The following is a 17,086-nucleotide window of genomic DNA, read 5'->3' as shown; positions in this document are numbered from 1 at the left end:
TTTTTTTTTTACTTATTTTATGCAAAAAGGAAAAAAGAAATGAAATGAAATGAGGGCAAACAATTCAGTTATCCTCAGCTAGACTTTGGTTTTTGCAGTGAATGTAAATTATCTCGTATCTATGCGTATAATTCTTTACCCACAACAAATTTCATGACTGTCTTCAGAGAGTTTCTCTGTCCCTTTATGCCCTGTAATAAATCCTCCCTTCATAAGAACTTGAATGTTTGTTTGAGAGGTGTTGATCTATTTTATTCAGAACGCTGTTCGAAATGATCAGCACTAATGGGTACGTAATTTAGGTAAAAATCATTGTGTATTGTGTAAAATGCATCATTTAATCCCTAAATCGATCATTCATGAACGATTGACCATTGACCACACGTGTTAGACGATCCAGTAAGACCAGTAAGACCAGCTACACTTGGCCTCTGAGGATTTGCCTCCTCACCTTTAATCCGCTCCATTGAGAACCTCCAGAGAAGCCTGTGTAGGATTCTCTCTGCAGTCAGATGAGGCATATGGCTCCAGCATCTGTGGGCCGATTTACATCCAAGAATTCCCTGCTTGAGCGCTACGGCAGCAGCCACACTAGGACTAAAGCCCACGACTCCCATTGACAAAATCTGACTTAACCGTTGCTCTTGTCTTGTCAATGAACTCCCGCTTTGATTCAGGTCACCAACTGTTCAGGCTTCAGCTGCGCTTTCATTCTAGTGAAACTGCAGCATGCAGGTATGGATGTGAGGTGTTTAATATTTCTCTCTGATTTTGATGCACGCATGCTCCTTTAAAAGATAACGCATACCTGGTGAAATGCTAATTTCTTTTTTTTCTATTAGAGATTTTTATGAAACACTCTCGCATTTTGTCATAATGACTGAAAAAAATGAACGCTTTTCTTTTCTTTTACATATTTTTGTAAGGATGCATCTGTAATAATGTTTCATAATGTAAAAACAAATGCTGGATCCACTCATCTACCTTGTTGGTGTTAATGTGTGTGTGTGTGTGGGGGGGGGGGGGGGATCCAGGGAAGAAAACGTGACATTTTAGGGCAGATCCATCTAAATCCAGTTTAGCTGAGGTCCCCTTGATGCCCTCTAGTTGTTGAGTGTTTGTGCTCTACGTGAAAGGCACCTCCCTTGTAGTTTGGAGACAAAATCCTCCAATTAAAAACCAAAGTAACCCTTCCCTTTTGGAACTTTAGTAACATCATGTAAATGAGTCGCCTGATTAATTCAATGTCATTTTTTTTTTTAAGACAGGAGACAAGACAAGAGCCTCAACTGTGGATCAGCAGAATAACACAGACTGAGACAATCATGTTAAAGTCAAATGTCCTATTAAAAAAAAAAAAAAAAAAAAAAACCCACACACACAACAACAACTCCAGTCTGGAATTAAAAAAAAAAAAAAACACAAAAGACTAAAACTATGATGAGCTGCTGCACATCAATTTAACTTTCCACAACACTTCAGGAATTCACGACGTCTACTTTTAGTCTTTAAAGGGCAACCGATCATGTCAAGAGGACATGAATTCACTGATCCACTGAGCAAACTGTTGCGGCAGCCTTACCTGGCACCTGGCACCATTTGGAGAGACGCTTTCACCAAACAGAGATAAAAGATTACGTCGGTCTGGCTCGGACCGTTATTGATCTCTGACCTATCATCCAGGTGCAGGTTTGATGAGGAAGCCAATCGAAGCCAAGTCCCGAACAGTCGAGAGGTGGAATCCCACCAAGGGGCCACCAAGGTCCTCTGGAGGAGTCCGGACAAGAACCTCATACACAAATGCACAGAAATGGTTTAAGAAGACGCCATCGAAACAGCATTCCAATTACATAGCATACGAACAACTTTTTTTTTTCACTGGAAATTTCATCTTTTTTTTGGTCCACTAGCTTCCAAGTAGCTCTTAATCAATATCTTATCACTAAAATTGCCAGATAAGACACATTTCCTTTAATAAGAACTATGCACCTGAACTGAATGATAATGAATGAGCCACAAATGGTCTACAAGTGTCAGATCAATATGTTGCAGAGTTGTTAGAGTGTGAAGAAATGAGCCTCTGTAGATTTTGCGCCGTGTATGTAACTTTAGCTATCAAACTGCTAATGTAGCCCCTAAAAACCTGGCTCCATGTTTCCTGTGTCAGTTCAGTTGTGGTAATTTGATGAAGCACAAATTCATTTAGGAATATGAACCATGTGAGCGCAAAACAAAATAAAATATGGGGCTTTTGCGGTACAAATTTGGAATTAATCAACTTGCCACCAACACTTTTGGCTCATAGGTCCCCTGAGGCCGTATGGGCAGATGCTGGAATAAAACAAAACTTGTGCTTTCCAAGATCTGATTAACACTGGCATTAAACCGGTCAGTTTAAAGAATAAGAAACCTGATTAAATGAATCCCAGTTGTGACCTGAATAGCTCTCGTCCTGAGCTGCAGACTTTAAAAAAAAAAAAAAATCCAGTCCGGGTTTTGTGGTGGATTTTCCTGGCAAGTCTCAGCAGCAATCTGCAGCATCCCCGCATGTAGTCAGCCACACACGCTGTCTGAGAAGCTGCTCTGAAATTACACCATTAGAGTCAACAAAACACACATGTATAGATAGATCCTCCTAATTACCTTATAGGAACACACTCTATATAGAAGCAGCCGACACGTGCGCGATATGTCTTTAAATAGGAGGTCTAACGATCGTGCATAAATATTCATGAAATTACTAATAAACTGCGCAGAGATTAACGCTTTTGGGGTGGGTTTTCTATCGTGCACGTTCATTTTGAGAGGAAAAATGAAGCAGCTTGGTCTTTTTTTTCCCCTGTCTTTTTTTTTTTTTTTTAAGAAAAACAAAAAAAATGAACTTCCTGTTTCGGGGTGGTCCACAGACTGTGGAGAAAGGGAGGGAGGAGGGAGGACAAGAAGGGGGTGAGCATTACCGCATTGGCTGTGCAACAACCTCCAGGGCGCTTTGCGGGACTCCGTAGCCGAACATGGGGCTCAGTTCTGTAACCGTAAAGTGACTCAGAAGAAGAAGAAGAAGAAGAAGTAGAAGGAGAAGGAGAAGGAGAAGAAGCAACGCGAAGGAGCGATGGGAAAGCACTTGTAAAATTAGGATAACGTTTCTGTTTCTGTGAATTCAGTCACCTCCATCCGAGCGCGTCTGCCAGAAAGTAGGGAGAGAGAGAGAGTGAGAGAGAGAGAGAGAGAGAGAGAGAGAGAGAGAGAGAGAGAGAGAGAGAGGCTTTACTGGAAACCCAGACTTTCGCTGTCCGTGGACCCTTTGAGCTCCTCTAAAATCTCTGGGATTCAAGTCAAAAAGTTTCATGCTGGTTTCTCCTGCGCTGACCTGAGGTACGTGGTGATGACCGTTCATTTTCAAAAGTTCAGATTCCAAGTTTATTCTGAGTGAGAAAGTTGTGTTTTCGACGCGGAATTAATTACCAAAAAAAGAGGAGATATTGCAGATGTTTTGTTTTATGTATGTCAATGATGCTTCTGTTGGCATCACCTCTTCAAGCGAGGTGATTTAAGTGTGTTTACTCTGTTTTACGCTTCAGCGACAACACAGATTTCATGCATGTTATTTCTACTAACCGTCCCGTAATCCTCCCCTCACTCTGACACGCTGGTTTTTGTGGATTTGTCCTCTAAAGTAGCTCTGTCTTTTCGAGCCATGTGTGGTGATGTGGAGAGACAAAACTTGATGGAACAGATTCCAGAAAATAAGATGTTTTCCTGCCTCATACCTCCAACGCTTTGGCCTCTCTCTCTCTCTCTCTCTCTCTCTCTCTCTCTCTCTCTCTGACTGCTTGCACAGTTTAAACTCATCTGGCACAGCTAGGGTCGCAGGACCACCGGAGAACAGCTGTTTCTTGTAACCTGAAATACTTAAGGTGCCAATATCTTTTCCAAATGTGAGTTTCTGTCAGGACACACACAAACACACACACACACACACACACACACAACATCAGCAGAAGGATTTTAAGAGGAAACACCTGCATGTGCTACATCTATCTGTTTGTATGTTCAGTGAAAAGACAGCAATAAATTGCTGTAATCTAAGATAGATTATGAATTCTAATGACCTTCTAAAGGCGGTTGACAATGTGAGGAGATTAGGCTGCTGGTCTTTACACTGGAGAGCGTCAACAGAGGACTCAATAGAACAGCTAAACACTTATTTATACCAAAGTGACAGTGAGAAGTGCTAAACACACACACACACACACACATTGCCGAAACACACACAAACACACTCTCACACACACTGTTCCACTTAGAGTAGATCTTCTAAAAAAAAAAAAAAACCCAGAAATCGTGATCTGAATTTATTGGGAAAACAGAGGCAGCAGCCATCAGATTACTGATAGTTTTATTATTTTAGTTGATTTCACGGCAGGAAATTATTGTTGGTGAGATGTCGAGATTGTTAGCAAAGCAGTAAAAGTTCTGTAACTAGAATAAACTGTGAAATGAAAAGAGTCGCAGGCCCGGTGGGCAGCAAAATATGTACCAAAAAAAAAAAAAAATCAGGGAAAAAAAAGAAGAAGCAATGAGAAGTATGATTGGATAACGAGTGAATTCAGCTTCTTCATGAGTTTATATCATCGACTTTGCCATTTTGACCAAAAAAACAGAAAATAAGCTCAAATCATAAATTCAGCATGCTTTGGTTCTTCTCAAGTTTGAAGTATTGTGGTGTGGGGGGGGGCAGTTTTTCAGAGAGGAAAGTGCACTTGTCCTTTGGCCACATGTGAAAAGCTCTGCAGGGGAGCTTCCTCGCTCTCCCTGTTCTTTATCAAGTGTGTTAAGGCCAAAAGGCTCCTTAATGGGAATGCTCTTAAACAAACAGAGCATACAGGAAGGAGCTGTCTTCCTACTTGCCGTCACAAGAGAGGAGCGATCCGCGTTATCACATCATCACGGCTCGGATAAGTTTTTATCTGCCTGGATACAATTGAATGTTGTGGTGGTTGAGTTCCTTCTCCTTGGTAGTCAGTTCAATCTGAGCCTCTGGGATGAATTTAATGATTGTTTAAGAAGAATAATGCCACATTTTAGTGCTTCATCTACGTGGGGTTAATGGGGATGAGATGGCTTTTTTTTTTTTTTTGCATTGGCACCGTCAGCCATTGGTCACATGACACACATGAACCCAGAGAGGCAGGCAGCAACAAGTGTTGTGTTTTTGTCCTGATTCCATTTTGGTCCGCTCAGCAAGAAACACACGTCACGTGATGCCTGCTGCACCCCCCTCCACACACACACACACACACACACACACACACACACACACACACACACACACACACACACACACACTCCTCTTCTTCCCTAACACCCACCTTCCAGAGATAGAGAGAGAAAGAGGGATAGGGAGGTGAGGGAAGGGGAGGGAGAGAAAGGAGAGAGAGAGAGAGAGAGAGAGAGAGAGAGAGACCACCCTCACAGGGATCACAGCCCCTCAATCAGACCCTTTCACACCCTGTGAACCTGAAACAATCAGGGTTTAATAGCAGCTGTCTGTCTGTGGTGGCTCTGGCTGCAACCATGCAGCGTGGAGCTGATGGGCAGCGGACAGGCCTGGGGATGCTCCAGGGGACACATACGCTGTCCAGGCTATCTTCTGCTGTCTACTTTTCCTCCTTCACGTCAGTGATTGGATGCCCCACTCAGTCTGATTGATGATGTCAGAGTTTGGTTTTGGAAGGTTATTTTGGTTCACAGGTCTGAGGATTTGCTGTGCTCCGCAACTTTGTCTGCTGCCTGTCATTCAGTTTGGTGGATGCTGGTTGTGGTTTTGAGCCAAACATGACATCATCTATCAATTATCTTTCTACAACGTGTGTCAGGAGTCTACAGTTGCTGTTAAATACTGCAAAATATTACTTAGTTGCACTAATGATTCAGTTTCCAGTATAAATCCCTACTTCTAGATTTACATATGATGCTGAAATTAAATGGGAGGTGGGGGTGTGTGTGTATGTATGCGTGTGTGTGTGTGTGTGGGGGGGTGTTATTAAGTTGTGGGACTTACACTATAAGGGGAAAAGATACTTAAAAAGCTTGAATTGCATTCGCCAAAGGGCACACATAATAGAAAGGGGAACTGCTGCAGTCATGGGAAATATTATTGTTCATGGTCACTTGGGGCATTCCTACCCATTAGCAGGCAGATTAGACTAATTGCAGCAGCGGGATGAAAAAAGAAAAATCAGTTGAAAGCAATAGGAGACTGAGTTTGACTGTACTTGAGGTGATAGTTGAAGTGATGGAAGAGGAGATACTGTACGTGAACCAAAGAGTTTATCATGTAATATGATGTATATGTGTATTATAATGTTACTTTTAGTTCCAGCTCACCTTCCACTCCTGTCTTAGTTTCACTGACTTGTCCTGCATCTAACCAGAGACTAGAGAGAGCACCATCCCAGTGATGAGCATCCCTACATGGACGTGGATCCGTTTTGAAATGAAGTGCTCAAACACTTAAGTGGACAGAGATCATTTTAGTTTTAAAAGATCTTTTCAAAACCGGTGCAGCCTGATCTGGAGAGAATGGCTCTGTTATGCCCGACCCTCTTTATACAGATGTCTGCTCGGCGCTCTGATTGGCTCCACTGCAGACTCAGTGGCAGGATGTTCTGTCCCCTCGTTCCTTTTCTGTACATTTAATACACAGTGAGGAGTTACAGCAGGGCAACACCGCCGCCTCCAGCAGACAGCTTGATATCGAGGGATGCACAGTAATATCTGCACAGTATCGGCAGGTATTGATCTTTAAAAAAAAAAAAAAGAAAGAAAATAGATTGGAATGACCCAGTGGTAGATATTCATGGAAGTCCCTTCTTCTTCTTTGCCAATGATGAGGAAATAACAATAAATAAATAAATAAATTCTGAATGCGAAAGAAAAGAGTTGCTTTTTCGAATTCACCGTTTGCATGTGTTTTTCAAAACGTACAAAAGATAAATATCACGTACGAAAGTTATATGGATAATTTGATATCACTCAACTCAGTTGTAGAGTTGCGGCATGTGTGCAAACATGCAGTATCATTCATCCCCAGTGAAACCGTCGTACAGGGGAGTTGAAACCATGTGGTGGGAAAGTGCTCAGGTTAGTGAGTCGGCCTGGTTTGTTGTAACAGTGTGAACTCACTTGATTTAATACAGGTGTTTGTATGTTTGTGCAGCCAAGATTCTCAACTTGCATGCATGCATGTGTATTTTTGTATGTTTTCATAGTGAGTGGGTGTGTGTGCTGATGACTCACGGCGCTGTCCTGTCCGTAGGCAGAGAGTAAGGAAAGAGTGGGTGGTGTTTATTATTTCGTCAGGTTACCATAGCCGTGCTATGCTTGTGTGTGTGTGTGTGTGTGTGTGTGTGTGCGTGTGTGTGTGCTGCGCTGCCATCATCAGTATAGTTGCAACCTAGCATCAGTCACCCTGCGCTCCCTCCATCACACCTGTGTTGTGTTGGATCCTGGAGGTTTTTTGAATAACTAAAACTTTTATCATGTTTAAAAAAATGTTGTTTTTTTTTGTCTTTCTTGTCCAACAAATTAAAGTTAGATTTCTCCTTTTTCAGCACTTCACGTGTAAGAATTTTCACTACTGTTTTATGTGAAAGTCATTACACTTTACTGCTGCAATAATGATTTCCAACTTCCACAAAGAAAAGAGGGACCTGAAGTTAAAGGAGCTGAGAAAGATTTTGTGTGTGTGTGTGTGTGTGTGTGTGTGTGTGTGTGTGTGTGTGTGTGTTTGCGTGTGTGTTATAAACCTTCTGGACAACAACTCTGTTATCTGATATGAGATAAGGTGCTGACATCTTTGGCCCGGTAGATTTCCTGAGCATCTTCATACCATACAGTGCACTCCCCGACAGCAGGCCCAGAGCCGTCCACTACACAGCACAGACATTAGTGATATCGCTCCTACGCAGCGTGTTTCGCATATTTAGACTTAAAATGTGCAAAAAGATGGAACACACACTGTTTGGTGGTCACACAGTTAGTAGTGATTTAGTTTAGGGGATATAATACATATGTATGAACTTATTTCTCATTGGTTTTACTCGGGGCTGAACAAAATATCAAAATTTTTATTGAAATCAAACCGTGAATCATATCTAGGGACGCATGATATTGGATTTCTTTTGTCAATATCTGATACGGCCTGGCTGATAGCCGATATTTACCAATCCCGATATTATCTCGATAAAACAAATTGATTCAAAACAGATTATTTTTTACTTCCGAAACACTGGAAAAAGGCAATAAATGAATAAAAAGGCAAAACCGATACAGATATTATGCTGATATTATCGTGCCTCCCTAATATCCCGGCTGCAGCGTCAGTCAAAGTGATCACTAGTGGATGTTTTTTGAAATTTGTAGTGGATTCACAGTGGCTGAGCGATCGTGTTTGCAAGTGATGGTCAAAATGAGCAATGACCAAATGCCTTTTGAATATGGAAAATGGTGAAATTCCATCTTGAACTGCTTCTACTGGTGAATATAATAACACATATACTGTATAACAATACTTCCCAGTTCCAGGGTTTTAGAGCCTCAAAAACACAATATGACACAAAGGCTAGCGCAAACCACATTTGCATTTTTGCTGCACGTTGAATGTTTATGAGAAAGCATTGTGAGGTCAAAAACCACTCGGTTCTTATTGTATGTCTTCTCCCCCTCCTTTTTTGTCGTTTTTTTTCTTCTTCCCTGTCAGAAATCTTTCCAGTTCTGTGTGAATCTTCTTCACCTCATCTTTTTTTAATTTCTCCCTCTTTTGTTCTCCCGCTCCTCCTCTACCGCTCTGCCTCTTGCATCGTTTTCTATTCTGGAAGTTAAGTGACAGTGGCTTGCTGATGCCACATTAACCAGATCAGATGCAATAACAGGAAGTCAGTCTACATGCGTTGACGTATAGCGCAGTTGACACACACACACACACACACACACACACACACACACACACACACACACACACACACGACTTACTACTGGTGCAAGCCAAAAGCAGGCAGCGCCGTCACTGATACGCTGACATGCATCTGCTGTGGGTCAAAGGTAACGGCGCCCTCAAGTCAAACAGCTTCATATTTACTACAACACATTTGACATGACAGTCAGTCTGCCGAGCACTTTGATCCGACTTCAGGCTCCATGTGGAATGTTGCTGATGATTAAGAGAAAATTCAACACCGTCTTTTTTTAATTTCACATCTGTTGAATGTTTTCATAGCAGAAACAGAACAGCAGAACTGGATTAACCCAAAAAAAAGTCATAAAATGTGTTGTTTTTTTTACTGAAATCCTTAAAGGGTCAAATATTGGTGAGAGTGATGGTCCCTGTGGTCAAGCGCCATAAAACATAAATGAAGACTAGCTGTTTATTTTCTATTGAGGTTGTTATTGACGGGATATTTGCTGCCCAGGAAACTGCCAGAAGGTTGGGTTTTGTGAGAGGTAACTAACTTTTGTTCAGCGTTTCTTTACGACGGAGAGAGAGGAGCACTGTACGGTAAATACCGCTCCTGTGCATGTGCTGCACGCTCCCAAACATTTTCTTTTTGAAAAATAATATTACTGGCAAATGTTGAGATTGATCTTTCCACCTTCATTAACAGTGGAATTTGTTGGAATGGGAATGAAGAGGAACAGGAGAAACATTTCATAGCGAGTGTGCAAGTGAGAGTGGAAGAGTGAGAGAGAGAGAGAGCGGGAAGGAGGGCGGGAGAGAGAGAGATGCACATTGTTTTAAATCTGCAGCGAGTCAGGATCTCAAATTTATGCCCATGGGCTGCTTCTTGGGTGGGCTGCAGGGAGGGCGGTGCGCTAGCTGGAGCAGGGAAAAGTTGCCGACTCCAGACTGCTCGCCTTGCTCTGAAGCTTGGCTTTTCCTGCTGGAACACATTTACAACTCAACCGTCCTGACTAGCTGACTGGCTGCCTGGCCCTGCCCTGCCTGACTTTAGTGAGCAAACACGGCTTTTAATGTTGTGCTACATGTCGCTTATGTTAATGACATAACTATTATTAGTATTGAGAGAGAGCACACGTCTGCAAAAGCAAAAAAACAAAAAAACAACTATGGCTAAACTGTCCGTATTCAGCAGTTGCGGTTTATGTTCAACACTTTCTACCAGTTTGAAAGTTGAATTTAACCCTGCGACGCTTTGGTCTCAGTTTGTGAAAACAACAGAGACAATCTACGTCTCAACTCAGGAACTTGGATCAGATAAGCATAATTCTGCCTCCTCTATTTTGTGCCAGCAATGACTGTTTGTTTTGCTCAGCATGAGAAAGATCCAGGACAACATAAAACCCTTCGAATAGATCCCCCTGAAGTTTAGGAAGACCAACTTAAAATCCAGAGTGTAATTTAGGGCGTAGAAATCATGACATCTGCCGTAAAACAAAATGTCGTTGAAGAGCAAGGTTCTCTAAATCGAGACTGAGCAGATTCTCTTATGCTTCCCTTGCTCCGTGTCCTGGTGAATCCCCTCAAACAATATACATCCATTAGAGTTCTTCCTCACGTTGTGTCCTACTTTAAAATGAAAAGGCCCGTTTAGTGTTGAGCTTTAACTTTTGAAAGCAAGGAGGAGGTTTTCCCTTCCTCACTAACGGCCACTAACAACCGACTACATAGCAAAGGATGACATCAGCAGCATGTAAATAAGCTTGCAGCAGAGAAATCTTATAAAACCTGGTCGGTTTGCTCACCATGGTAATTTTGCTGACACACACACACGCACACGGGATCATGTGTGTTTTACTGGAGCGTTTGTTTTTCCTGTTTTGTTTTTTTAAATATTACATCTTCAACATCCATTTTAATTTTAATTTCCTGCTAAATAATCACACCATCATACCAAAGAACGTTTTACCGCCTTCTGGCTTTTTTTTAATTATTGTAAATGCAGGCATGAATGTGTGTGTGTGTGTGTGTGTGTGTGTGTGTGTGTGTGTGTGTGTGTGTGTGTGTGTGTGTGTTTCTTCAACCCAGCACTCTCTCATACCAGCCGGTGTGTCTGGCCGCTTTGTGAGCTAATTCGCTCTGAAGGTATTACGGTTATTGGAAGGCTTGTAAACCATTAAGCCTTTATTTACAAGAAAAGGAAAAAAAGGGGGTCTGGGTTAAAGCGCGGTGGCGAGCTGAGTCTTGGCACTGGCACTGACCCCACTGTAAGTGATCAAAACAAATGAATTTCTCCACAAGCAGGCTCAAGGGACATCTGGTCCAGTTTGTAGAAAACCTGCAGACCTCTCCTCAATTACATAATTGTGCCCATTAATTACATGAGGAGGGCCTTCATTTCCTGCTCGCCAGTAACCAACAAAAAAGAGTCAGTCAAGAAGGACCGAGACCAGTCTAGGCACATATTGTGTTACCTTTTTGGTGTAAATATTGATATTCCCTGAAGCTTCATCTTAAATTAGAGACGAGCAGGACGGAGGTGACATGGCGACGCAGCTGCTGGTTTTAAAATCTGCAGTTTGTTGTTTCTTCAGAATCAGTAGCTGCTGTTGTCGGCCACACACAAAGATCCCCGCAGGTCATTTCTCCAGGAGAAGCTTGGAGAGAGAAACGGCTACGTGTTTGTGGTTGAAGGTGTGACCGCCATGGTGGGGTTGACACCACGACTGAGGAGGGCTACTGTTGGAATGTGATGTCACAAAGCAGTTACAGCATGACTGAGGGTGAGACGAAGTTTAAAAAAAAAAATAAAAAAATCTTTTGATGGTCCGTAACATAACCGGCTGGTGTCCGTTACGCTTCATGCGCCTACCCACGAAGATAGATATGTTCAGGATTTGTTCTGGTGACAAAAAACGTGTTTTGAGCGAGACTCTGGGAAATTTGCAGTCCGTCTTATGTGTTTGTCTTCATTTTAATCCTTCCCGCTCCCTACTCTTAGCAAAATGTCCCACCAGTTGCAAAACATTGAACTTTAAACTGAGAATAAAAGGAATATGCGGCACTTTGTTGGAGGTGTGACCGGCCGCTCTGATTGTTCATGTGTCGGTGCATGTTCATAGAAATTTTCAAGGAAGAATTGGGCATAGCTTTTTTGTAATATATCACACAGCAGACTTCTGAATCTCTGCACATCATCCGTTCAGCTCTCATGAGCATCAGCTCTGTGGTTCCCATGCCGTGAACTGACCTGCTGCTGCACTCAGCATGAAACAAATGTTGGAATGACAATGCGGCTGTCGCAGCTGTTGTTTTTTCAGGTCCAGATCTGTTGTCCTCTCCTCCTCCTTCTCCTCCTCCTCCTCCTTTTCCTGTGCTACTTTCTCCTGATGCTCATCTGTGTCATCACTGTCTTTATGCCAGGGGGTGCAGAGCAGGGCGGGACAGGAGCTCACACAGTAATGCACCTGCTAGCAAAAAGTTTGAGGAGAGCGTGAGACAACAGAAGAGACTGACAGGGCAGGCTAGAGTGAAAGGAAGCCACTGTGAGAGCGGCTCTTGGTCTTTGGACTGAGGGAGAGATCGAGGTACCATGCTGGGCATTTATGCCGGCTTTTCTTTCACACTGAGTGCAGTACTGTGTGTTCGCTCTGTGATAGACTGGCAACCTGCACCGGGTGCTTCCCCGCCTTTCACCCAGCACATGACGGGAGAAGCTCCAGCCTGCCTGAAAAGAAGCAGAGAATGGAAGTATGAATGATGAGAAGCGCTAACGTAAACCATTGAGAAACTCGAGCAGCAGTGTGACAAAATATCGATACTGCAATGCATCGAATTACTACCGTCTTGTGATACATTATCAATTCACTTTTGCCAAATATTTTTTGTTCTTGAAATGTGATTATAACAGATTATAGCTGCCAAGTTGTAAAACTAATTTGACAGTTTTATTGTCCATGTGTGTTAAAGGAGGTTCAGTTCTCGCTGAACATCATTTCAACTCAATTCAATTAAAACAAACGGCCACAGTCGAGCTCATGGTTTTTATTACTACTATCTTCATAGGGGTATTAAGTTGCTCAAATATCCTGTTGTGTCTAATATGAAGTATATCGAATACTGAAAACTAATTCTGGTGCCAGTGTCGTATTGTGAGTTACACCGTGGAAGTTTTTTTAAAAATTCTTTAAGCATACGATTGGCATCGAAGTTAATGGTATAAAAATGTTTTTTTCTGAATATATATTTGAGAGCGTATGCATACGTTACCTCGTCTTTGAATGCAAATTCAATGTAACTATTGTTTTTTTTGAAGCTTCCAGTTGGAGGAAGTAAAGTTGTAAGATGCTAAATCTGGAGCACATGTTTAGAGGTCACCTTGAACCCTCAGTCATAAAAATTTTGGTTTGAGATGAACAACTGAACACAGGTTGATCCATCAGAATTTCCAGAGCTCGAAAAGATAAAATGATAATACTTGCAGTAAAAATGCATGTCATGGACAACATGAAGGACACTAAGAAGCTTTGTAACCTGATTGCACTCTTTTCTTTTCATAAAAGTCCAAATTCTCCTGTGCGAAAATGATTTGTTCATTTTAAGTGATTTTCGCTGAGGTAAAGTCTCCATCATCGTAGTCAAAGTATCATTATACTCAGAGAAACACTCTAAAATAGAAGTACTAGTGTGTACCTGAAAGCTGTGCACGAGGGAACACTCCTCGAAAGTTTCCCCCTAAGTAACTGTTTGTGTTTTGTAACTCCTTTTTTCTTTTTATTCATTAACCCTGACCTCTATTGTAGTCATCCGATGACTCGGCAGCAGGCTGTGACTGTGTTGGACTTTCCCGACTGACTGCTGATGATTTCCCCAGCAGTTATAACTCCTGGTCGACCACTGCGTTCCCGTTACATCTATTCAGGGAAAGACAGGCAGTTGCTCTGCTGTGGCACATTTATTGGCCCTTATTAGCTGGCACCTGTAGTCCATTAAAGGCCTTGGTGTGCTGACAGACTGACAGATGGATGCTTGTCTCTGTATTCTCAGTGTGGCGAGAGCAACGCTTCATTTCGGATATGAGCGGAAATGTGTTATGCTCTAGAGAACCATCCCTGGATGTTCAAAGGCTCCAACACTGAAACCCACAGGATCCCATTCAAAGAGGTTATTTATCGACGCTTGTCTTCTCACACAGCTGTGAAGCAGAAATGTGGTGAGCGCCTGTGTGCTTAGTGTGTGTCAATGTGTATGCGCGAATGTTTGTGTGTGTGTGTGTGTGTGTGTGTGTGTGTGTGCACGCAAGCTGGAGAGTACAGTGGGCGCGAAGGGACCCATATGTAGATTAAGAGTGAAGTTTTTGATGGTTTCCTGAACTTTTAGCTTGGTTATTGTCAACTTTTCTCTTGATCAGTGTGGATGTTTAATTGTTGTGATTGTAAAATTTTCTATTAAATATGTAACTTGTATTAAGTAAGCATTTCTATACCAATGAGGCTGAATCTGGAATTGATTGTAAATGTTAACCCTGAGCTCTCCTGCTGTCTTCTAGTTTCTTACTATTTTGACTTCTCACTTATAAGAAGAGAAATGCGATAATTGATGTTTTAAATGTTTTATAGTCTTGTTTGCCTTAATGTGACCTGTCTAATTACACATTACAGATCATCTCAACAGACATGCATGGGAAATATACTCTGCATATGTAAAAAATACTGCCGCCTTGTTGTTTGTACTGTTTTGACCTTCAAATGCATCTTCACATGGGTTTGTAAATAATCAGCCCCCGATATTAGAAATTCCATCTCTTTTGCATGTGTTCGGTTCAGCTTTTAATCATTTAACAAGGACAACGTGTATAAGAAGTTTGAATCCCTGACAATCGTTATCAGCGGAGGATTAAGTGATCGGAGTGCATGCAGTTCCAGTCGATGGAGACCTCAGCCCTCATGGCTGCTCCCTTTCTCCCACCCCTTCGTCTTGTGTGTCCTAGCTCACACTCCGGCTTCCTGTGGGATCGAGACCAGCCTCGGGGTAAAGGGAAGTCTGTTTCCAACCAACTAACTCTGTCACACATGCTCCGGCTTGTCAGCTTGAGTTTGTGGGAGGGAGATCTGGTGTCAGAGTGTGCGTTTAGGTGCCTATAGTGTCGCTGGTGTTCTGCTTTTGCAACTGTGTGTGTGTGTGTGTTCAGAGAGATAGGGGTGTTTGTCTCTGTGTGGGTGGAGGTGACTTTCTGGGACATGATGAAAAAATCAATTAGTAGGAGTTCACTCAAGTCTAGGTTCATGTCAGGCTGCCTAAACACAACTTTGTCTTTGTGAGTTTTATCTCTGGGAAAGCAGAGGAAGATCTATGAAACTTAAAGGGCTCTGGAAAACATTTACTGTCTCCTGTTGCAATGGAAAATAAACAGCATGAATAGATGATCCTCACTCATGCTGCTCACACCGCTTCTCTCCTTGAAAACATCACATTAACAAATGTCCTTAATTATATTTTATGCTCTCTTCTTTTCAACTCTTGAAACCTCCAAGTCTTGTCTTGAAAACCAACTGTTCAGTTCTGTAATTTCATGTTTTGGCATGTTTATGTGGTTTTCAAAGTCCCGCCTGATCACTCACATGCAGCATGTTAGGAGAGAGTCTGCGGTGTACAAACATCAACAGGATCTTTGTGTATTTCTCTGCCAGTAAAGCTGTGTGTCTTTAAGTTAAACCTTTAGCGGCTTATTTTACCTCAGTGCTTCTTCCTCTGCTGGTTGGCCATCAGAGCAGACTGGTGGTGCGTCTGTGGTGTGTGGCTTACCACTATGTCATTGCCTGGAGGGCTCTTACAGTCTGTTGTCACCTATGTACACACTCACACACACGCTGATGTTGTGTTTTCCTACACTGATTTGTCAAAAATAAAAGAAACCCCACCATTGGCATGTACACACCCAAGTACAGGTACACTTTCACAAACAGCCCCCTAACAAAGTGATGTGCAAAATATCGGCCACTTTGATTAAAAGTGGAATTATAATGTTGGATTCATCTTCTAAACAGCCGACACTGAAGAAATTAATGGCCTCTAGCAGCAACTGAAGTGACGTAGCAAATGTAGTAATTATGGTGTTGCCATGTAGGAAATCAGATAACTTCAGTGTAGAGTGACAAATTCAGTAAAGGGATGTTTTGGATGATCCAGTACTAGACTGCTGTTCATTGCCCTGTTTTCAACCACTTTTTCTACACTAATTGCTATAAAAATATACAGATCGCAGAGGAAGCAAACAACACTGGCATAATTCCACTGCATTATGTACGTTTTACGTTTTTGTGAACCTCCTGAACCTTCTTCCCTTAAAGAATTACTGAGCGAACCATTACTTCTAGCCTAACCAAGTATTTTTCACTTGATTTTTAATCCAACTTTAGGAATAGCGTTGATACCACCCTATTTATTCTTCAAGAGAAGTTTGTATTGGCTTCGGCGCAAGTAAATGGCGCTAAGGAAATTTGGAATAAACGAGCCCCCCCCCCCACACACACACACACACACACTTATGCAACAACAACAAAACAAAAACATTTCTTTAACTTAAAAAAAAGTCACAACAAAAACTGAGCAGATTCTAGCTGAAGCTGGCCTTTTGTAAATGTAGACATTCGTGATCATGGAAACATTTTGTGTTAGTAGGACAGTTAGAAGAACGAGAGCTGTTGGTGGTAAGAATATCCATCACAAGGACTAAGCTTCTCTAATCGAGCCGCTAATGGATCCACGGGTCAACGAGCTAGTTGTTTTAACCTCAGTCGAGTGGAGTTTGGAAGTTGAGGGGAAATTAGCAACTAGAAGATAATTCACTGAGCCATCTCTCCTCTTCTCTCAGTAAACACATTGAAGAGCAAACGTTTTTTAACTTGGAGTGTTAGCGCCAGAGCCCTTCTGCTAACTGACCCGGGGCTCTGAAGAGCTGCACATAACAGGCGCCCACATTGGCTTTTGTGTGCAGGAGGGTCTTTACATAACCCACATAACCAAGCACATTGTCTAGCAACCAGCCGGCTACTGAAGGGCCTTGTAAATGGAGGAGGGGGTCTTGTGCTTGAGTGGAGGCCAGTAGCTGGGTTGAGAGGCTAGTGGAGC

General features: G+C 42.3%; 1 protein-coding gene and 1 long non-coding RNA gene across 2 annotated transcripts in view; one reads left to right on the top strand and one right to left on the bottom strand.

The window, feature by feature from the left end:
- The first annotated feature begins 2,975 nt into the window (after window positions 1-2,975).
- gli1 (GLI family zinc finger 1) overlaps window positions 2,976-17,086 on the top strand; it is a 46,151-nt gene continuing 32,040 nt past the window's right edge. The window contains exon 1 of the mRNA XM_086199819.1: window positions 2,976-3,372. The gene's annotated coding sequence lies outside the window, so the exon portion shown is untranslated. The remainder of the gene's footprint in view (window positions 3,373-17,086) is intronic.
- The window catches only part of LOC147268324 (uncharacterized), a 64,842-nt gene continuing 59,276 nt past the window's right edge, over window positions 11,521-17,086 (bottom strand). Inside the window, exons 2-3 of the long non-coding RNA XR_015112124.1 lie at window positions 12,548-12,683; window positions 11,521-12,426 (exon numbers count right to left, since the gene is read on the bottom strand). This is a non-coding gene — a long non-coding RNA (uncharacterized LOC147268324). The remainder of the gene's footprint in view (window positions 12,427-12,547; window positions 12,684-17,086) is intronic.

This window comes from Aulostomus chinensis, chromosome 3, assembly GCF_037954235.1.
Source record: "Aulostomus chinensis isolate RoL2024-O1b breed Wild chromosome 3, RoL_Achi_v1.0, whole genome shotgun sequence".
In the NCBI taxonomy this organism is placed as follows: Eukaryota; Metazoa; Chordata; class Actinopteri; order Syngnathiformes; family Aulostomidae; genus Aulostomus; species Aulostomus chinensis.
The sequence above is the reverse complement of the archived record's forward strand: the minus strand, read 5'-3'. Positions and strand labels throughout refer to the sequence as shown.